The sequence below is a fragment of the Balaenoptera physalus genome (genome assembly GCF_965194825.1).
Source record: "Balaenoptera physalus genome assembly, chromosome: 4".
Taxonomy (NCBI): Eukaryota; Metazoa; Chordata; class Mammalia; order Artiodactyla; family Balaenopteridae; genus Balaenoptera; species Balaenoptera physalus.
In genome coordinates this window covers 120,470,584-120,495,121 of record NC_138891.1, presented here as the reverse complement: position 1 = coordinate 120,495,121, position 24,538 = coordinate 120,470,584, and the positions used below count along the sequence as shown (strand labels likewise).

At 37.3% G+C, this 24,538-nt stretch overlaps 1 protein-coding gene across 1 annotated transcript in view; it reads right to left on the bottom strand.

The window, feature by feature from the left end:
• CHODL (chondrolectin) overlaps positions 1 to 16,639 on the bottom strand; it is a 191,461-nt gene extending 174,822 nt beyond the window's left edge. The window contains exon 1 of the mRNA XM_082460597.1: positions 15,329 to 16,639. The gene's annotated coding sequence lies outside the window, so the exon portion shown is untranslated. The remainder of the gene's footprint in view (positions 1 to 15,328) is intronic.
• Positions 16,640 to 24,538: the final 7,899 nt, after the last annotated feature.

The window sequence follows — 24,538 nt, the reverse complement described above, 5'->3', positions numbered from 1 at the left end:
ATAGCAATATTAATTCTTTGAGGAAAATTTCCTACAAATTTAGAATGAGGAGGCTTGGATACTAGCTCCAGGTCTGCCACAAGTAAACTGGGTGACTCTGAATTTTCATGAGTCTAAAATAAGAGCATGGACTATATGATTCTTGAGGTTCCTTCCAACACTCAAATCTTATTTTATAAGCTACATAAATTTCTATTTTTTACATCACTACTTTATGTTCTCTTTCCTCCACTGTTATTGTGCAACCCTCCCTAACCCCCCACTCTGAGGTCTTGGCAGTTTTCATAAGGCAACTTGTTAATTTAAACCAACCCTATTTCATGTTCCAAAGCTTAGACCTGTGTTTCTTGTGCTTGACCTACACGTTCAGAAATCCTCCCCACTACCTCTTCATACAGCCAACATTACCCTTCTTCTTAGGGTATATACCTGGATCATTTTATAAGCAACCCCCCTGGCCACACCCATGGTCAGCGCTGTGAACATCACACTATGGGCAGTCTGAAGTTGGGAGTGGAAATAGGAAGCGGACTCTTGAATCAGCCTCCAACCAGTCTGATAATCTCATGGGGTAAGCAAGCAGGGGGTGACCTCAACTATATATGGGTCCTTACCTACTACCTTTCAGCCCAGCCTTGGGATCTGGAACAGAAAGAAGATCAGTAGTAGACTGGGGATTGGGCAGGGCAAGGGTGGGAGGAAGGGATTACAAAGGATGTGAGGAAACTTGGGGCATGATGGATATGTTCATTATCTTGAGAGTGGTGATGCTATCATGAGTGGATGACTATGTCAAAGTTTATCAAATCATATACATTAAACACATGCCATTTACCATATGTCAATTACAGTCCAAAAAGGCTGTTTTTTTAAAATAGTCATGGAATTAAAAAATAAATAAATAAAAGCATACAAAACAAAAGAGAGAGATAAAGAGAGAGATTTAGGAGTTAAAATTGACCTGGTTTGGTGATTGTAGTTAGTGAAGCAGGCTAAGCTGACTCTCCCATCTTGCTTGGAGAACCAAGGTATGGGAGAGAGGCACAGGTTTGAAGTGAGAGAGGTATGTGAAAGGATTCTGAAAACTGTAGGGAAAAAAAGTACCAAGAGTAGTAAGACGTGCTTATTTTTCTAGATGCTGAACATACAACTGTGTTTTAATTTTATTTTCTTGTGTTAAGAACATCATCATGAGATCTATCTTATCAAATTTTAAGTGCAAAATACATTATTGTTGACTACAGACACAATGTTGTACAGCAGTCATCTAGAGTTTATTCATTTTACATAACTGAAAGTTTACACATGTTGATTAGTAACTCCCCATTTCACCCTCCTGCAGCCCCTGGCGTCCATCATTCCACTTTCTGATTCTATGAATTTGACTAATTTAGTTATCTCTTATAAGTAGAATCATGTAGTATTTGTCCTTCTGTTATTTGCTTTTTTCATTTAGCGTAACGTCCTAAAGGTTTATCTGAAGTATAGTTAACTGTTCTCCCAAGACAGAAAAGCTATGAAAGGAAGCACAAAATTAATACTTGAGCAGTGGCAGAAACGAGTGCTAGGGGAATTCAGAGTGCATTGTTCTGCTATTGAGTGGTAATAGAAGCCTGCTTCACTCCTTAATGAGTCAATTAGTTAGGAAAAAATGTCAGTCCCATACAGGCACAGTGTCAAGTTAATTACATGAAATATAAGACCCATTTGAGTTGTATTTGCTAACATCTTAGAAACATTCCAGTATTAGTGATTGCTTTATACTTTTACTGAGTGATTTATGATTAGAAAAATGGTGGATAAAACTAATTCATAACAGAAGCTCATAACTTTTAGAATAAAGTCTTAATAATAAGATTTTTGACAAATATTTGAGGACATTAATTAGTGTTTTTGAGGAGGGACCAGTAATTGAAAGGCGTTATCTGTCTTATTACCCTCTACCTTTGAGTTATTTGCATTCGTCTCATTCAAACTACCAGCCCAGTAAGGATGGGATGCTTGTCTCATTTCTGTATCTCCCAGAACACCCTAAACAGAGCTTTGAAAGAGGTGATGCTCAATAAATATTTATTGAATGGACTGGGATAGATGCCCTCTTATCCAAAGCAATCATGTACTTTGTCAATTTATAAAAAATTTTAATTAAAGCTGGAAGTCATTAACATAGAATATGCATGTGCTTCAAACATCGTATTTTAATTGAAAATAATGTAAGTACACATTAACTCCCCAGGTTTTAATGTAGACACAAGGTCTTCTTCCCCTATTGTCTTTTATGTATAAACCACAACACACATGGTATATGAATTCAGGTTTTGATTTCTTTAAAGTGGAGTGAAAACTTAAAGACTCCTGTGAAGCAAGCCAATGCAGAATTAGAATGAGAATTTTCTCTTAATTTTGTAAGATTTCTTGCTTAAAGCTAGAATAACAGCAATTTCTAAACAATTTACCTTTACTAAATTTTCCAAATTCAATTTAATTTAATAATAGCAACTCTCTTCCTTTTAAAATTCATATTTTATTGCTTTATTGGATATTTAATAAAAGTCATATTATAAGTCATGTGTTCATTGCTTTTCTCTCCTACTAAAATATAAGCTACATGAAGATACAAAATTCATCAGTCTTGCTCATCAATCTATTCTGAGGGGGAATGTGCCAGAGTAGTTTCATTCATTCATTTTTGTATGAATGGTTAAAATGTAATTGGCAGAAACAGGACTAGAAACAGATACAACTGACTATATTGTGTACATTAACCTAACAACCAAGGTGGCAAGAGGAGCCTCTGAGCTATAAGCCTTTAGTTTGCATCAGGCATCAGTCTGTATGTCATACAAAGGGAATGGAATGGCCATTTAATCTAGTGGATGGTTAGATGTTTCTTAAATTACAGAACTTCCCAATATTTATTTCACCATAGCACCAAGGAAAATAACACTGTTAAAAATATTAGAATAAATGATCCAACAGTCCTGAGAGCTCTAGCTGCCCAAGTCTCTGTCCAGCCATCCCAAGGGCTGAGGCACTCAATAACCCATCAGTGAACACTTGCTGCAGGTTGGGAAGCTCTGACTCAAAGCTTCTACTTTTATGACAGCTTCTGAAGTGGCCCAGATATCATCACCTCCTACACCATTGCTATTGATAGTGGAGCACTGCTATAGCCAGACCAGGTTTCCATTCCTTTTGGGTCCTAGTGCCTTGCTGGCTGACTCTTTCAGGAAGTCAGTGTCAGTGTCACCACCTGCTGAAGCTCTGGCTATCTACAAAAATGTGAGCCAAATGGAGCCTCCTGCCCTGGCTTCCCCTGGGGATCTACTTTCTATTGACATACTTGCTCATTCAACCAGGCCACAGTGATTCCTTACCAAACAAAGGAGAAGGATCCTTCTCTCACTGTCACTCATTCAGAGGTGTTGCACAGCAAAACTGGTTGAGCCCCAAATGCTGCAGCTTTCTAGTAGGAGATATATTTAAATTCACCCACATCCTTTTCTCCAAGAAGTACCCACTTCAGCTGGGTGGTGGCATCTGGATGGTGTCCTGGATCAACTCTCCCCACTCCACGATGACCCAGGGCCTGTTGTTCACCTCAGACTCCCCTCTCCAACTTCTCTTTTTTAAAAACCTGGCTTTGATTAGGGATCCCTTAGTCTATCCGATGCTATCTTTCAATCCCAAAAGAAAAAACAAACGAGAAAATACCCAATCTTGAATTAATCTAGAAATGAGATGGTACTGATCTGAACTAGAATGGTGGCAATAAAAATAGAGGTAAGTGGACAAATCATAGAGATATTTAGAAGACAGATTCAATGGGACTTGGTGATTAGGTGGAGGGAGAGGTGTGGGAGCCAGGCCTTAGTTTAGGCAACTGTGTTGGATGCTGATACTACTAAATGAGATAGGGAGTGGGTGGGAGACAGCAAGAGAAATAGGTTAAAGGACATGTTGACTTTCACTTAAATTTGGAATATCCACACGAAGGTACCATATGGGTCAGCTCTAAGGAAAAAACTGCTTCATATAAGGCACTGATATGCACTTGGTAATTGAAGCCATGAGAAGATTAGATCACTCAAGAAAGTTCTGTAAATTATGTAAAAAGAAGATTTTGAGTGCACTCCTAAATAACACCAAAATTTAAGGAATAGACAGAAGAAGATGAAAAAACAAAATATTCTTAAGGGGAAAGGTTAGAAAGTTAGGGGAAATATTAAGGAATCCAAAGGATAAGAGCATTTCAAAGACAGTGAGTGGTCAAGACTGTCCAATGTCACTGAAAATACCCATTGGATTCAACTAGCAGATCACTGATTACTTTCCAAGAGCAGTTACAGTGAAGTGGTAAGAAAGACACTGCCTTCGTCTACCAATTCTAAGACCCATGGGGTGTAGAATATGAAGCAGCTTGTATTTTAGAGACCTGAAGGAGAAGTAGTGTTCCCAAGTAGAACAGCCTCAACTCTGGGACAATAAAAGAAAAATGCAATAAAGAAATGAAGGATTTGTCTTTATTGTGGATCAGAAACAATAGAGAGCAGAGTGGAAAAGTTTGGGCAGAACGGGAGGTTAAGTCATGGGGGAAGAAGGCAGAAGGGAATAGCACTGTGGGAGAATATGAATCAGGGATTAAAATTTTGAGGAATAAAAAAGAATGACATATAAGAAAGATTTCATGAGTTTAGCTGTCTACAAGTTTTCCAGATGATTAAGTCCTAGGGGAACTGAAATGGATGAGGGTGTGGAAAAAGGAAAGGAGGGCAAACAGATTCTCTGGAGTTGTAGAATAAGTCTGCCATGACCTGGCTGGGAGTTCTGCTAAGAAGGAACTAGCAGTAGAACTATTTTGCACATGATTCTCACTCATATTTAAGAAATCAGCAGCCTTTGATGGTAGGGAAGATGCTGTACTCTGAAAGCAGTCAGATAGAATCCTGATTATTTGCACAAGACCCCAGAAAAAAGGCTTTGAATTCCAGGCTTCTGGCACAAAGTCTCCCAAGGAACAGCAACTGGTCTTTCCTGGGCTCTTCGAATTGTTTCCTAAATGATCTCTCTTATTCACCTTCATCTCCTATAATCCATCCTCTACAACTCTCCTATGAATCTTTAATGCAAGTATGACTGCATCAGTTATGCATTGCTGCCTAACACATCACCCCATAACTTAGTGCCTTAAAACAATGGCATTTATTTAACTTAGAAAACCTTGGGAGGCCATTTGGGCTGGGTTATGGAAGATCTTCTGCCAGCCTCAGAAGGATTCACTCAAATATTTGCTGTCAGCTGGGCACTGACAGTCTCACTCACGTGTCTGGCAATTGGCTGGGTGTCACCAGCTCTCTGTTGGTCTTGCCTGAAATGACTGAAACAACTGGGGCTCCTCTTCTTCCAGATCTATTTATTGAATTCCTACTATACCTTCAATACCTAGGTCAGACATCACTTCTTTATGAAGCCTTAAATGACTCTGCAAAACAGGTATTTACACCAATCCTCAGGGCTTCCACGAGCCATTACACTCTAGCCATCTCTAATAGCAATTATTTCAATGTATCATCGTTGCTATGATATGCGCACATGTCCTCACCAGACTGTTAAGGGCAAAGACTTCATCTTTTCATTCACTTTGGCTGGCATGGTGTTTGTCTGCATCAAAGAAACACTCAATAAAAGTTTTGGGTGAAAGGATACCTGATTATGTGCTATCTTACACCTCCTTGAGGATTCAGAAGGGCTAATGGTATAGAGAGGGTTCTGCTGAGTGAGCTACACTCCCAGAGTGAATATAAAGTTCCCCTCTAGTGTTGAACAAATCACTGCTTTTGTGGCAGCCAAGGAGTCTGCAAAATAAGGAATAGGCTAAAATATATTGGAAACAAAAGTACAGTTTCTTTATAGACATGAATGTAGTTTAACTGATTTCCTTGAAATTAATTTAAGTGGTAGTATAAATAAATAATTGATGAAGAATCTCTTGCCAGTGGACTGAAGGTATATTATAAACTATTGCATACTGCACAAAAGCAAAAATGCCATGCCACTTTATGATTAAAGTGTCTAAACCAGACTACATAGCTTAAAAAATAATACCAACCTGTCTTTTTGTAATGGTTGAGAAAACTGATGCCATAACTGGTGACATGAAATAACAAGGAAGTTAGCTCTTCTATAAGGAAAATCTGTATCATTAAATAATAGTAGGCTCGCCAGGGGCCTAGCCGACAACCTCATCTTTTTGATTAGTGGCCCATATACACAACTAACAAAAAGAATAACTGAACAAATATGTGTAACTTCTCAATGAATGCATAAGGTTAGTTGAAGCTGATAAATTAAAGCAGAAATGTGAATTGAATTTGTATCAGCTCCCCTGCCTCCATCACCAGGTGTTTTGAATTTAGCATGAAAAGATCTACAGTCTAAAATATGAAAGTGTCCTTCCACAATTCGGAATCTTCTGTGAGTTACTATAAAGAATCTCTAGGAACTAGTCATACTCTGTTGCACCAATTCATTCACTTGATATATCTCTCAGACATGGAGAGGGTAGGTGAGTGGAAGCTCATTACTGTTCTATAATCCTAATTCTGGCATGTTATACTTGAATATCCACCTAGCATGGCAGCTCTCTTAGCTGGAATCTAAGTGAGGTGCAGACTTTTCTTGGACATCTCTGGAGAACTTATAGAGCAGCAGGACAAAAGAACTCTAAGGGGGCTTCTGCAGAAGAACAAATCCTGAAGAAGGAAGGAGCCAGTGAGTTTACTTTAATAAGTAAAAGCAATGAAAGCCAAAAGCCTTGGTCATCGGAAGAGAGGGAGTATCTTAAGCCCATTGAATTCTGTTACTTGGGTCTGTCCCATGTTCTCGTGCACTATGACTCACGACTTATACTTACAAAATGAGGAATTTTAAATTATTCCAAATACAGGTGAACAAACAACAGTGATTCCCCCACCCCCATTCTAAAGCATGTTACAAAAAGACAACCTATTTTCTAAAGCATGTTACAAAAAGACAACCTATTTTATACTTTTGTGTCATGAAGACCCCAATCTTCAGTGATGGTGCCTGGCAGGGCTCAGCTCTAGCTATTGGCTGGGATGCGTGGAATGGCCTGGTCCCTCTTTCCCCAAATGGCTTCTTCCAAGCATGGCAACTGGGGCCCAAAAAGGACCATTGCAAGAGGTAAAGGCAGAAACTGCAGATCTCTTAAGGCCCAACCTCAGACACTATACAACATCACTTCTGCTGCATTCTGTTGGTGAAAACAAGTCACATAACCAATTTAGAATCAAGGGGAATAACTTTTCAGTGGAAAGTGTGAAAAAGAATTCATGTTCATCTTCACCGCAATGTGAGGAACCCCCTAGAAACTTCTGGAAATATTTGAACAGCACTTTATATGAGGTCAATGACTTACATTGGAAAGAGGAAGCAAAAGTCAGTGGAACTGGATTATTAGTGTTACTGTAAACCTACCTGTAGCTAGTAAAGCCTGGGAAAATTCATATAAAGCAGGGCTACTTCTAACACACCTTTCCAGTCAGTTGCTTTACCCAAACTATACAAATAAAGTACGCATAACACCCCAAGTGCACAACTACATATGTCTCGGTACCCATCCTCGGCACCATACTCAGCCCAGAACTTGTCAGCAAAGCACCTGACAATTTTTTCCTTGTTGACTTTACGGCTACCTATGGTCTTTACCTCATTCCTTTCACGCACTACCTTAAGAGAGTGCATTAACTCCATTCTTCCTGACCAAGTGGAAAAACCACCTTGAGTACTGAATGTGTTCTATTCCTTTGGCCTTTTATTTCTTGGATTTTGAACCCTTTCCAGTTACTCTACCTTGGGTCACCCAGGAAAAGAATGCTCATTTTACCTTCCTCCTTCTTGCCCTTCATTCCCTCTTTATCGGTCAGAGTCTTTGTTACATGCAACAGAAAAAAGCTCTTGTTGACTTAAATATTAAAAAAAAAAAAATTTAAAGCATATGTTGCAGCCCTTAACATCTGGAAAGATATATTGAATCTCTAGAAAGGTTGGGGGAAAAGCAGGTATGGAAAAGACAGGAATAAAAGATGTAAAGCAAAAGGGAGAGAGTGGCATGGACATATATACACTACCAAACGTAAAATAGATAGCTAGTGGGAAGCAGCCGCATAGCACAGGGAGATCGGCTCGGTGCTTTGTGACCACCTAGAAGGGTGGGATAGGGAGGGTGGAAGGGAGGGAGACGCAAGAGGGAAGAGATATGGGGACATATGTATATGTATAACTGATTCACTTTGTTATAAAGCAGAAACTAACATACCATTGTAAAGCAATTATGCTCCAATAAAGATGTTAAATAAATAAATAAATAAATAAATAAAAATGGAAAAAAGAAAAAAAGATGTAAAGCAGCAGCCAGAACCATAGCCAAAATTATGTCAAAAAGTCAATCCCCTAAAATCTTAATGCCAACCTTGGACACTTGATGTCATTCCTGGAGCACTGCCACAGATGCTCCTGGAAACTTGATTTTGTTGCTACTGCTGCTGCAGCTCATCACTACCAAATGGAATCTCCACTCCTTTCACTCGCTTGAGTCATTAATTACCCGTGCAGATTTCTTCTGGGGTGTGATGGGCATGCTCTGGAATTAGTTAGTGTCAATGGTTATACAACTCTGTGACTGTAGGAGAGACGACTGAAGTGTATACTTTAAAGGGGTGAATTTTTTAAAATAAATAAATGATTAATTAATTACCCACACAATCCCATGGTGACTGCAAACAATAGACCAGGCCTACATCACATGTTCCCATTCTAGCTGGAAGAACGGCTAGACCACTAAGTATCCGATTCTCGGATTCTGTAAAGGGAGGAAGCGACACTCTGTTGTCCACCAAGACTCATGAGGCAAGAGATTCCCAAATATAAGAAGGAGAATTGAGATGATTTCCAGGGGAAAAACCCAAAATAATTAGTATAATTCATCCCTTAGACTGCACAATATCCACATAAGACCTTCTCCAAATTTTTCAGGTTTAAAAAATGCTGCCACATAATTAATACCATAACTATCGCCTATATGCTGAAAACACCTATAGTCCTTATTTAAGGAGGGATGATCCAAATTCTAATCAACATCCATTAAATCCTGGATCTCTTGCAACTATAGGTCTGCCATGATCCTATTTCAATATTCTGTGACATGTGTACTAAACTGTAAATTGAACAACCACCAAACTACCTGACATAAAAGTGACAGAAAGAAAAATGAAATAAAAGGAAACACACATGTATATACACATACATAACACACATACACACACACACCCCAATATGGCAAAGAAGAAAACGTAGGAGAAAACTACAATCTTATCTCTATAACTATTCATAAAGGTGGTTTTATTTTTATGACTCCCTTCCTTTTTCTCCCTTCTTATAATTTTTTCCCATCAGCTAGCCAGTTAGTTTTCCCAGTGGACTAACGAAATTCTATTTATAAAAGGCCCTGTTGGAATAGCATTAAATTAGACCACTGGCCAAGGAAGTACTAGAAAGCAGCCAAAATATCAGGTGAGTTCTATTCAGAGACTTCCCATCCTTTAAAGTATATCACATATGTTATTACCCTTGATGGTGAAAATCAATCATTAGAGCAAGCTTCATAGCCCTCCTTTTTGAATGATAATTCAGTGGCTTGAGGAGTCCAAAATGGCTAGGCAGAAGTTTTATCTTCTAATTCAACATAGAACTTGCTGTGTCCCTGGTAGAAACATTTCTCCCTTGAGTACAAACACCTCTGCACTAGTAGAGTATAGTGTTTAACGGACAGGAGATATTTCTAGCCATAATCAGATGTCACTGAGAACATGCGGCTCCCAATTCCATCCACTAGTTCCTCTATTCATGAGCGACACGACACCCTGTATTAGCTGCTGGTTAAGAGTATCAATGCATCCTAGAGGACAATATCCTAAATATGCAACTGTGACCTCTTAGCAGACATGATAATCATTTAACCATTCCCCCATCCTTAAAGGTCAACAGCTAGTAGATCATGGAGTATATGGTAAAATCCATGAATCTGATGGGCAACTGCCCAGTAAATTGAGTTCCTTGGTCAGGAGCAAGACTGTGTGCAAACTTCATGGTGTTGTAAAAGGAAATCAGTAAGTTCATGGTTTGGCAAATGCATGAAAAGCAGGGCAAGCAAATCTCAGTGCAGAGTAACTATCTATTCTACACAGTAGAAGTGTCTAAAATAATCAACCTATGATTATATTTCTACTTTAGGGTCATATTTTCCAAATGCTTATCAATAGTTTTCTCCACTGGGGGCCTTCTCATGAGCTTTTGTGTGGAATAAAATAGTCTTACATCCAAATACATATTCATTATACATTTTACTTCTTTTTTCATTCTTCTTTTAATTTCCTTAACTTCACCACCGAACTATTAGCCATGGCCCAGGAAACAGTATAGCTACTCAGATCAGGCCATCTCTCTGTCCAGGCCATATGGACATGGAGTGTTTTGCTCCAGGTTCTGCCCAGTGGGAAGATTTTCTTTTCCATTTTCCTTCAAAGCAAACTGTGAAGTCAGCTATTACACTGCAACAGTACACTTCCATAATGCTAGGCCCACTTTTCCTAGCAACTCTTCATGAGGCTAAAAGATGGAAATTGAAGGAAGGATGGCATTGCGGCAAAATAGACACATCCAAGTCACTTGCACAATTTGTTTTTCATGTCCTGCTGTGGCCTAGTACTGTTAACACAAAGTTTATAAGTCTCTTTTTTTTCTCTGAGATTTGCTTTTACCTTCTGTTACTTATGTGTCTTTTCAAGACTAAAGCAGAATGTATCTTATATTTTCTACTTTTGGGGTAGAGGAAGAAATGTTAGCCAGACTGATAGCTGCATACTAGTAGCTAGGTGCTCTATTTATCTGCTCCCATTAAGAGGCCATATCTGGAAACTGCAGCTGCTATAGGAGTAACCATCTGATTACGCTTCCAGCAATTCACTACCATTCTCAAAGTTCATATCCAACCCCTGTAAGCAATAGGCAAGCTGGCAGATTAAAAGGAAATGTAAAGAACTCATTACCCCTGTTTCTTTCAAGACCAAAAATGGCACTGATATTTGTATTTCCCTTAGATGTACTATTTATTAGGGAGACGGAGCTCCAGAGGTTTCCACTTAGTCCTCTTTAGCATAATAGCTCTTGTTCGCCAGGGCAGGAAATAGAAGAGTGGATTCTCTCTATTGCTAAGCATATCCTGAGTGCAGAAAAATAGGGTGGTGTCAAGGTCCCACAGGGCCTGGCATATGGCAGATGAACCAAGACTCCATTTGTGTTCTGACTCTCAGGGTGTCCTGGGTCCCCAGGAATTAGAATTAACACAGATCTAGTAACAACAACAACAACAAAAAACTTCTGAAGTCTTTGTATAGCCCTTTTCCCTGTGCCAACCAAGGACCTTTGAGCTACCTGGTAACTGACCAAGGACCCCTGAAAAGGTCTAGGAGTCAGAGATTCTGTTTGTACTATCATGTTATCGAAGGTTCTATCCTCAAAGGTGCTATTTTTTATTCAAGGTCTCTGGGTGTGTGAACTAACTTAGGTCTGGAAATTGAACATAGATCTATGACTGTCAAAAGATGAATCAAGTTAGATTTCTGTTCACCAGACCCGGAAATTTTCCAGTTATACAAATCAAATACGAAATTTGTAGGTTTCTCATCCATTCTGGTCCAAGGATCCCATGATTAGTTTGGCAATACCAAAGATCCCAGCTGGACTAATCATTGTTATCATCAGGCAGGCCTTGCAGACTATGACAATAACTGTGCCCTCCTTTGATCCTAGAAGTTAGATATGGCTAGTTGGAAACTGCTACCTTGGATCCTGTTACCTCCACTGAAGTCAGAGAATCCACTTCAGTGGCAATGTTTCCATTATTTCTGGCTTAGAGAGAACAGTTACGAAAGTGATTTTTCAAGAACACTTGTAGTCACCCAAAGCCTCAGTGAAAGAAATATATTCTGGGCCTTCTTAGGGGACATAATCTGGGGATAGACGGACAGGTTACCATCCTTCAATATTCTCATCTTCATAAGTCAGTAAATTCCCTTTTCTATATTAATTCTCACATTAGAATCACCTGAATATTTTTTAAGTATCAATAGCTGGATCCTACCCCTGGACATTCAATGCGATTGACCTGGGTTGGCTTGAGCATTGGTATTTTCCAAACATTCCAGGGGATTCCAGTGTAGAGCCAGAATCGAGAACCACTGCCACTATATCCCTATGGGTCTATGGCCTGCAAACACTCTTGACAGTAAGTTCCATAATGATCAGGATTCTTAATTCAAGCAATAGAATCCAACTCTGATTTAAGCAATGATATATAGTGAAATGATATTCAAGTAAGTCACAGAATTACAGGGAACACTGGAGAACATGGCTTGGAAAAGGCACAAATAATAAGGCAGGCATCAGTCAGGATTAAGGTAAAATCCTGCAACAAAACCAGTCTGGTGTGTACATCACAGCTTGCTCTGTGACAACTGGCCATGAGAGCTGGAGGCTGCTGCTGTCCTACTCTCTGCTGCCCCGATTCTTTATATCACTGGATCATGATTCCTCACATGGAACAACTATGACTAGTTAAGCCTATGACATGGCTATACCCCTTGTTGCCCAGAAGGCTGGGAGAGGGAATATCTGCCCTTTTCAACTTCTTATTGGAAGGTGCTCTCTGAATCTCACCAAAATTCAAGGTAAGTAACTCCAAAAATATCAAAACAAGGTTCAGCTGCTAGGCAGCCAAAAAATGATAGACACTTTCCATATCCTGTTATAACATCATACTGAAACATATCAATTACACAGCACCATTAGGGAAGGAAAAACCCTGTGAGTTGGAAATCTGGAAAGTTATACTTTACATGTGATGCACATGTTAACTAGCAAAGTTAAAAATCTTTCTAAAATAGATTATACATTCTCTCATACTTACAGGTGACACAAAACAAAATTTAAACTTGTGTTCCTGAAATCATTAGGAACAGCAATTGGTAACTTGGGGTATAAAACAATAGTTACTGAGGTCCTGATAGCCTTCTATTATACCGTTAAAAAGTCCCAGAATGCTAGAGTTGTAGTGCCCTGTTTTTTATCCTTTTTCTTCCCCTTGACTTCCAGGTTCTTCAATTGTGTTTTTTTTTTTTTTTGTAGTCCAACTTTCTTTTAATTTTTTCTTTCTAATCCGCTGTAGGCTGGAAAAACAAGTAACTCTGAGAATTGGAGAGTTTAAATTGGTAAGCTAAAGACTGTACGTGATCTGAGCCTCGGGTATTTCTGTGATTAAAGTACATAAATTCACTTCTACTATTTGGAATGCTCAGGAGGCAGCTATGTTTACTTCAGTGGTTTCCGGGTATCCTAATGACATTGGGAAATATAATCTCCAGATGCATGAAGAAGAAAAGAGAAGGAACTTTTCTTTGGTAAGATTCTACGAGAGCCACTTTAAAGATATAATCTCATTGAGGGTAAGTTTTACGGAAGGGGAAAGCTGAAGCTGGAAGGCACCATGACAGATTAAGAGGTAGAGTCTATTCCCCTTCCTCTTGAATTTTGATTGGACTTTGTGTCTCCCCTGATGAAAAGAAAGTGACAGAAGTTCTGGAACTTCTAAGGCTAAGTCACAAGAAGGCTTGCAGTTCCTGCCTAGGTCCATTGGGATGTTCACTCTGGGAAAAGCTAGCTTCCATGCAAGGAGTGCAACTCCCCTGAGACTGACATGGTGAAGATGTCAGGCACTGGCATGCTCTTCCACAGCCCTAGCTGAGCCCAGCCTTCCAGCCATCTCCAATATGGTGCCAGATATGCACAAGAAGCCATCGTGGCCTCCCTATAGCAGCCCATCCACCACCCAAATACCACTGAGAGACAGCCAGTGCCATCTGGAGCTAAGGAATCACCAGCTGTGCCCACTCAAATTCCTGACCCACAAAATCATGAGATATAACAAAATTGTTGTTTTAAGCCGCTTAGTTTCTCGATAGTTTTTTACACAGCAATAGATAACCAGAAAAGACATTAAATAAATTGATTGGTTCCTTTAGCTAACATGTATTCAAATCAGGAGTCAAACTCAGATTGTCTTAACATCCCCTAATTTCATAGTGCCTCCAATGAGAGACTAGGATATTTATACTTTGAAACTATTTTTTAAATAGACAAAATGTCAAAGTCTTTTTGTTCTTTTAATATCTGATTTTTGTATAAAAGCTTATAGCTTAAGAAAGTCACACTTTCTCATATCTTTCATTCTTACAACCATACATTGAAATAAATCTTATTATTTCTATTTTATAAAAGAAAAGGCTACAAACAATGAAACTGTGTCTCCAATCTGGGTTCTCTGACTGCAAAAGGGACACTCTTACCATTAAATTAAAATACTTTTTAATCTATTCCATACTTAGTCTTTTATAATGAAATTTTTAAAGACAAAATAATCTATCTTCAGCTTGGATTCCAGTGGAGGGCTTAGTGTTATTGCTACCTTCATGCCAAAATAAAACTTCAGGATGAGAAAGCAGAAATTTATGCCAAGGAAATTAATATTGTTACTTTCAGTTCTAATTCTTACTTTAAGTTTTATAGTATCCCATTTACTATAGTTGTCCCTTCCTGCACTAAATAGCTCTATCTTGCTACTCAGCCGAGAAATCCAGAAAGTGTTTCTATCAGCAAAATGTTCATTAGCCCCCTTAAATGCTAAAGTGATGCAGCTGATGGCAGTGGGCATTGATATTAAGTTCCATCCTTTCCATTTAAAATATTATATTCCTCTTCCCGATCATTCTTTTAGACCCTAGCTGATGTCTCATGTTCATTTTTATGACCAGTCCTACTTGCCTGAAAACTATGACATCAATAAACAAGTTAGACAATTTTAAAAAGCAATAGGTATTTCTTTAGAGCTTCACAATATATACCTTGCACTTTTTTTAGTGAGTTTTTCTAAACATCCATTTTTAAAGATATCATTAGTCAATTTAAAACCTTTTCAAAATTGAGCAAAAGAATACATTCTATATAAACTAGAATAAAAATAAGTTTCCATTTACACTTTTATTCATATAGATGATGGAACAGTAGATGTTGCCTACTTCCCCCTCAAGTCCCACCTCATAACACTGATGTAGCTAACATATACTCGGTTTCCTCGTACAGTTAAAATCTAGCCAAAACTTACATTCAGTGTGCAGTGCACTATACAGGAACTTACTGTGAAGAGCAGTTCTAGAAAATATTCAGGTAAAGGAACATCAGGCAGAATCCTGAAATGAAAAAAAAAAAAAAAAGTGTTGGGCATTACTTTAGGTGATTGACAAGGATAAAAACCAAGAAGTTGTAAAGAATAATCTCCCTAGAATGGGAAGGTCTCTTTGATTGAAGGAAAGTTTTACCCTAAGAGTATAGACTAGGGAGATGAGAGCAGACATAAAATGCAAGTTACAAAGCAGCTATCCATCTCCTGTGATACTGAGCTTACACTCAAATATCTCTTTATCCTGGCAAGATCTGCCGAATTTTATAATATTCATCAGTATTAATTCTTGGACCTGAGTAATCAACACTCATCTTTAACTGGAAATTTTCTCTTTCAATTTTCCTCCTTTTTTATCCTTATTAAGTTTTAGACAACTTCATCTGCTTCAATTAGATATATACTTTTCAAAACCAATTTGGATCATGATCAAGCAAATATAGATTTCATTACGGAAACCAAAGGTGGATTTCTCTCATTTTTCAAAGACTGCTACACAGTAATTTCATTAATGCTCCTAACCTTGGATGGGAAACTTTCTTATATCTTCACAAACATAGACATCAGCAAAAAATTTGTGGCAAATGGAAATAGACAATGGTGTTGAAAAATGTAGCTATTGGCTTCACTTCTTATCTTCCTGTTTTTCAGTATTGACATATTTTCTATTGTTAGGATGACGTATTTCAAATGCAGGTCAGGCATCCCTTTTAACCACAAAAATATTCAAATATCTACCTTCCAGTTTTTTGGGTATTAACAGGAAATCCCTACATTTAGTACTGAAAAAATTCCTAAAATTGACTATAGGATAGGAATAAGAAAATAGAAAAAAAAATGGATGGAGGGTGAAAATTAAGACACCATGGGGATTCTCATTAAGAAAAACAAAACAATTTTAAAACTAGAATAAAGACTGTATTGTTTTAAACCTACACAAAAAATGCATAGCCATCTCTAATCCAATATCCTCAATTTACTACTGAGTAAACAGAGGTCTTAAAACACTCATTAACTTGCCGGAAGTTACAAAATTGGAGTAAAAATCTTAAGACCACTACTTTTTTTTTTTTTTAGGCATGTGAACTATTTTATTCCATTTATTATTTGTAATGGTATTATACATGAGTATTATTAGTCCCACTATATAGGTGAGTCTTAGAGGGGAGAGAGTACATGCCCATGGCAGCAGCTGTAAAGATGGCAACTCCTCATTCTTTTGTTTGTTTGTTTGTTTGTTTTTTAACATCTTCATTGGAGTATAATTGCTTTACAATGCTGTGTTAGTTTCTGCTTCATAACAAAGTGAATCAGTTATACATATACATATGTTCCCATATCTCTTCCCTCTTGCATCTCCCTCCCTCCCGCCCTCCCTATCCCACCCCTCTAGGTGGTCACAAAGCACCGAGCTGATCTCCCTGTGCTATGTGGCTGCATCCCACTAGCTATCTATTTTGCATTGGTTGGACCACTATTTCTATATAAGATCGAATTCCAAAGACAAAAGAGGTTTCTCAAATACAGTATATAGGTATTGTCATAGATTGTATGTACTGTATATTCAGCAAGATTAGACAAAATCTTAATAAAGTCCTGATTGACTCTTTTCGGTTTTTTCCATTTTAGTTTTTTGTGTTTATCAAAGCAATATGTGCATGAGATTAAAACATTAAACAATTTATACCCCAGTCCTACTCATCCAACTCCATTCCTCCAAAGGCAGCATGTTCAAACTGCTTCTATTTGTAGTTCAAGTATCATTGTATCTCTAAATAATATATTTACACTAATATTTATTTATCAACACGAGGCATTGTATATGAAATTACTACTACACAAAGCAATGTTTTAGCTCTTATACAAAACATACTCCCACCACCCACTACCTTCCATTCCCTATATCAGCCTGCTGGTACAGTTATATTTCTACTTTTAGTTCCTCTATTATATTTATGTTTCTCTTGTTTACTCTACAAACTGCATGTAGTCTGTCCCAGCTCCATCCTTATGAAGATATTATCACTCCTGTTCATCCCCTCACTCCTGTTTGCCTTCCACTTTCAATTTATGTTATCTATACTCTAACTTTTTAAGGGTGATAATGTGTCCTTCCACCATTTTGTCAATATGTTGGATATGAAAAAACAGCATTCACATTATTCAAACTACATAAAAAATTTTCACTTAAGTTTACATAGAATGTGATTACTGTCCTCTCTTACATCACTAATTTTTTTGTTGTTGTTTTTACTTTTCTTGGAATCTCTAATTGTCTCTATTGTTTTCTTTTATTCTCTGCCTTTGACATGTCCTTAGGTGTATCCATGGTCTAGCATACTACTGAAGCCGTGCAATGCATGTTTCCATTTGGCTACCTTCTGGAGTTTTTCACTCTCCTGTCTGAATCAAGTAAAACCTTCTCTAGTTCTGCTTCACTGAAATCATCTGGGGATCTCCTGTCATTGCTCTTCAGAATTGGATCTAAATTAAAGTCCTAGATCATATGCATTCTTTCTTAGTTTACTCCCTCACTTTATTTAAGCACATCCCTGAGTACCTATCAAAGAAATGATACAGAGAATTAAGTTTCTGAATCACATGAAATATATGTATATCTATTTAACAGCTTGGTGAGTACAGATGTTTTTAGTTGAAAATATTTTCCCATTAGAACTTAGCAATTATTGCCTTCTTATCTTCCAACAGCCAACATTACTGGTAAGAGCTCTGATTTCAACTGATTTTGACCTCTTATTGGGTGACTTTTTGAAGGATTTAGGATTATCTCTTTATCCTTCTTTTTAAAAATTTCACAGTGATATATCCAGAGTTAGTTCTTTTCATTTTTTCGTTACGTTTGGCATTAGCAGGCCTTAAAAAAAATAGAAACACATGTCCCTACTTAGTCTCATGAATTACAATATAATATATATTGTCTTTAATATATTATAACCTACCTTGATTTTCTCTGGTTTTTGAAACTCTTGAATTGATATTCTATATCTTTCATCTTCCTTCTCATGTTTCCTATCCTCCTTTTTTATTCTCTCTGTGACATACTTTCTCCACTTAACTTAAAGCTTTTTTATGTGTATATTTGCACACAGTTCTTATGTTAGGGATGTAATATCCTTTCAATTGTTTTGAAGTTCTTTTTATTTTTAAATAAAGTTTATATTTTAAAACAGTTTAAGAATTACAGAAGAATTGCAAAAACAATCCAGAGAATTCCCATAAACTACATACATAGTTTGCCCATTACTAACGTCTTAACATTAGTAGCCCATTACCTTTAATATAATTATTGACATGGTTGGATTTAGATCTACCATTTCAAATTTGATTTCTGTTTTTCTCTCTGTTTTCTATTCTTGTTTTCTTTTGGATTATTTTAATTTTAGAATTCTTAATTTCTCTATTGGTTTTTTAGCTACACTTCTTTTTTATTAATTTTTATTGGAGTATAGTTGCCTTACAATGTCGTGTTAGTTTCTGCTGAGCAGCAAAGTGAATCAGCTATGCATATACATATATCCCCTCTTTTTTGGATTTCCTCCCCATTTAGGTCACCACAGAGCATTGAGTAGAGTTCCCTGTGCTATACAGTAGGTTCTCATTAGTTATATATTTTATACATAGTAGTGTATATATGCCAATCCCAATCTTCCAGTTCATCCCACCCTCCCTCCCTCCCTTGGTATCCATACGTTTGTTCTCTACAACTGCATCTCTATTTCTGTTTTGCAAATAAGTTCATCTGTACCATTTTTCTAGATTCCACATATAAGTGATATTATATGATATTTGTTTTTCTCTTTCTGACTTACTTCACTCTGTATGACAGTCTCTAGGTCCATCCACGTCTCTGCAAATGGCACAATTTCATTCCTTTTTATGGCTGGGTAATAGTCCATTGTATATATATACCACATCTTCTTTATCCATTCCTCTGCTGATGGACATTTAGGTTGCTTCCATGTCCTGGCTACTGTAAATAGTGCTGCAATGAACATGTATCTTTCATTGCATGTATCTTTTTGAATTATGGTTTTCTCCAGGTATATGCCCAGGAATGGGATTGCTGGGTCATATGGTAGCTCAATATCAAAAAAAAAAAAACAAACAACCCAATCAAAAAATGGGCAGAAGACCTAAATAGACATTTCACCAAAGAAGACATACAGATGGCCAACAAACACATGAAAAGATGCTCAACATCACTAATTATTAGAGAAATGCAAATCAAAACTACAATGAGGTATCACCTCACACCAGTCAGAATGGTCATCATCAAAAAATCCACAAACAAAAAATGCTGCAGAGAGTGTAAAGAAAAGGGAACCCTCCTACATTCTTGGTAGGAATGTAAATTGGTAGAGCCACTATGGAGAACAGTATGGAGGTTCCTTAAAACACTAAAAATAGAACTACCATATGATCCACCAATCCCACTCCTGGGCATATACCCTGTTTTGAAGTTCTTAACTACACTCTTTTTTTAAAGTTATCTTCTATTGCCTGAAATATCTTTATTTCCCCTTGTGATAATTCTTGAGTTGATCATCAACATACAACCAATGTCTCCTAGGAAGAAAAAGTTATATTATCTGCCCTAGTTATTACCACTCAGCTTATTCCATTTCTGTAGAAAAGAAGTCGCTGTTAGTTTCTGCTTTTGTTTTGTCCTTGTTTCATGTTTTTGTCTTTTTTTTCCCCTTTTTTTTGCCAGGATAAAACATCAAGCTTCTAGCCATTCTGTGCTCCAGTGTAAGTGAAATAAACTATCACATTTATAGGCATACAGGAGTTATAATTAGTCTGTTTACACTGATAGTGTCATTATCTAATGTTTAAGTGTCTGTTCTGATTGGTCACCATCTTTTTTGTATCAGTAGTTAAGTATTTCATTATGACTGACTTAGGACCCATGCCATTCATTTGTATTGCAGTCTCTTAGTCTGCAACCCTCTTTCACTGTACAACTTTCCTAAACATTTACATTGTAAGCTTCCTATACTCTGGCTCATCAACATAAACTCATGTATCTGATTTCTATTTGTAATAAATGTGTTGAGATATCCTGATAGCCTTCCTCCTGTCCTCTTTATTGCTGTAAGCTTTAAAAGCTTCTTATATCTTTATCATAATCTTAATGGAATCTCATAAAGAAAGGATATGTCCCACATGGGCTCAATCTGTAGCCTCGATGTAGAAATTAAAAATTATTTAATAAACTAGAACAAATTGAACAAATTATAGTTTGATAGAGATGGGGCAAATTATAAAATAAAACATACTCATGTATTCAATTATAAAATAAAACACGTTATAAAATTCTAATAGTGCTTTTATGTTTCAGATGCTGTGACAAACACAACTGATTAGAGAGAAGTTTATACATGACTAGCGTAATTTAAGGTAATATCAAATGTGAGAAAAATACTCTCCACTCACTTCCAAAAATATGAACAGAAGAGAAACTGAACTTCTAAGAAAGTTTTTTTTTTTTTAAATTTTTATTTATTATTTATTTATTATGTTTTTATTTTTGGCTGTGTTGGGTCTTCGTTTCTGTGTGAGGGCTTTCTCCAGTTGCGGCGAGTGGGGGCCACTCTTCATCGCAGTGCGCGGGCCTCTCACTATCGCGGCCTCTCTTGTTGCGGAGCAGAGGCTCCAGACGCTCAGGCTCAGTAGTTGTGGCTCACGGGCCCCGTTGCTCCGCGGCATGTGGGATCCTCCCAGACCAGGGCTCGAACCCGTGTCCCCTGCATTGGCAGGCAGATTCTCAAACACTGCGCCACCAGGGAAGCCCCCTAAGAAAGTTTTAAAGTTTATAAATTTAACAAGAATATTATGAATCTGATGAAACTAAAGGTATCTATATATTTAAAAGTGATAAAAGGAAATGGAAGATAAAACTAAGTAGCTAAGAGGATAGCAAGGAGAAGAAATTGCTAACAGTAAGAACAGAATGAACAAAATAATTGAAAAGGGGATACTGCTAACAGTAAGGACAGAATGAGCAAAATAATTGAAAAGGGAACATTAAATCATCCACCAGCTGGAGTATGGAATCCAGAAAGCGATGGTGAAAGACAAGGCTGATAAAGTAAGTTAGGGCTGTGTTGTGGAAGGCTGTGCTCCTCAAACTGGAGTTTGTGAGAAACCAGGGGAAATGTAGCAATTTGCCAGATGTTCACATACTCCCTGGAACATAGTCCTGGAGCATCCAGAGAAGCAATTTAATGGTAAGAATTTAAAACGTTATTGGAATACAATGACATTTTTAATCAATTTTAATACAAAATATGAAATATCAAAGACATTTTAGGTGCAAACTTGCATTCTCTTGAGAGTTTTTCTTCACTTTCTTTAGTAGTCAGAGGTATAATGATAGAAAAATTTAAGAATCATCACTGTAGTTTTATTTTAATGAGTAGACAATATGGATCCAAGGAGTGGTATGGTCAGAACGGTGCTTTAGTTCGTCTAATCTGGAAGCAGGATAAAAGATGGAGTGAAAATAGGGTAGATATGAGGTTCCAGGACCCTTTAGGTGCTATAACTAGGCCAAGCTAGCAATAATAAAAGTTCAAGTAGAATAGTACATTATGGACGGGAACAAAAATGTAAAAACAAATTCATTATAGATAGTGACTATCAAACTTGGCATATGACTATACTTGGGGACTCAGGAAAAAAGTCTGGATAATCCATTAGATATTGTGGTGCCATTGTGGGATTACAGGAAGAGGTTTGTAACATTTGGTTTGGTTTGGAGCTGCATACGAATTTAATGTTACCGTGTCTTGTGTTTGTAAGATTTATAAAATTCAGAGAAATAAGTGAAAGGATCCTTGGGAAGATACTCTGTGTTAGCAGAAAGGAGTGGATATTTTTTGTAAGATGATTCCATCAGTGATTTCCCAATTAACCTCAGAATCAGCAACTTTAAATGTTGTAGGAAAAGTAGATGGACACCTATAGAAGTGAAAGCATGGTTCAGCAGCAGATGCTCAGCGTACAGTTTAAAGTGGGAAGGAGGGTGCAGTGGGGACAATTAGCTCTACCCTGGGCCTGTAGCAAGGAGACGGCTAGAAGCAGAGTAAGTACATCAGCGCTTTAGAGAACTGAAAGAAAACTGAACAAATCTGTGAGGTAAAATAACATAAGAAATTAGAGTATTTACATATAAAGAGACACCAATAATGCTTCATTACAGTAATCCAGATATTTATATCACCTCCAATAGTTTATTATTTTCCTACACTTATTTCATCTTGGGTATCACTTGTATTAGGGAGAAATTTATATTTATTCAATACCTGAGATGCCATTTGATTTCATTGAAAAAACACTTAGCTTGAAAAATGTCAGTGGGATTCAAAGGAAAAAATCTGAAATAAGAATCAGCAGATCCAGCTTTTTTCTAACCTTCTAATACCTAGCTGTGATTTTTGACAAAGTGGATGTTTGCATTCATTCATTCATTTACTAATTATTAACTGAGCATGTACTCCCTAGATTCCAAGCTCTGAGAATTTGTGATACATCAATGAAAGCAAATATTCCTGCTCTCATGGAGATTGTACTCTTGCAGGAGGATACAGAAACAAAAAGTGAACATAATGTATAAGTAAATTTAGTACGTTAGACCATGATAAGTTCTGTGGAAAAATTTAAAAGTAGAGCAAAGGAAATAGTGAGTGCCAGAGCTGAGGGAAGAAGTGTCAATGTTTAGAATGATCAGGATAGGTCTTATTTCAAATACAACATCTGAGCAGAAACTTGAAGAAATTAGCCATGCGGATAACCAGGAAGGGTATGTGTGTGTGTGTGTGTGTGTGTGTGTGTGTGTATGTTCAGGGTCGGGGAGGATGCTATTTTCATATTATCCACAGACCCTAGCTTAGCATCACAGAGATAATCAAATTCTGATATATATATTTTTTAGTATATATAAATACAGAATTATTTAATTAGTCTATGTTTCAGTTTTCTTATCTACAAAATGAAGGAATTGAACCAGATCCAGAATTATCTAAGTCAGAATAAAAAGGGTTAAGTGGTGACAGTATTAAAGAGTATATGTATAAAGTCTCTGATACAGGAAGTACTTTGGCCCATTCATAAAACAGAGAAAAGGCCAGTTTTGCTGATACAGGAAGAGCACGGAGGACTATTATGTAAGATAAGATTGGAATGGAAATGACGTCCTGGATCAGTGTTTTGCAACATTAGCTGGTGGTGAATTCAAATTATCAAGTCAACATTTACATTCTTTAAGCAAATTGAATACATTGGATAAAAGATAAAATAATGCATGTAGTAAAGGTAAATGTTGTTTTCTGAAGCATCTGTTTCACATATACATGTTAGTGTTGGTGTGAATTGGTCACCACATAAAGATTTCTTCTGGGGAACATAATCAAAAAAGTTTGACAGAGATCATGTGGGGCCTTAAAAATGATGTTAAATTTTAGAAAGCATAACACAAAAGAGATGTCCAGACCCATTCAGGGTAGCTAAAGAAAGCAGATCTTCATGTTGCAGGTAGCAGTATTTATACACACCATAATAGAGAACTTCCTAACAGCTCCATCAATTAAACTACGTGATTGGCTTTCCATCACTGGAAGTTGAATGGTGATCTGCTGGAGATACTGTGGAAGGATTCTTGCCTACCTTTAGGACATGGACCTTAAAGAGCAAGGCTTTACACCAGGGCATGGAGCATAAAATGATGCATGATGTCTTTCCTCATCAGGAAGTTTGTGATTAAATTTAAAGTCAAGCATATAAAAAATAACAGTAAACAACCAACAGAAAATATAAAAAAGAGTGATAAAGATGGTAAAAATTCAAAGGTAGATAAAATCACTCTGAGTCAGGATGAACCAAGGAAAGCTTGGTAAGGAAAAGGGAGTTTTAGCTGAATCTTGAGGTGGAAGTGGTCATGCATAGTTAGAAAAAAAGAGTTCCCATCAGGAGGAGACAAATGTGCATGAGTTGGGATGAGCAACCTGTTTGGTGACTGTAGATAAACCCATTTGGCAAACTCTACTGAGGACAGGGACCTGACTGAGGCCTGGCAGGTTATAAACAGGGAAGTCAAAATTGGGTCAGATTTTGTTGGACTTTGTCTTGAAATATTGACCTGATGAA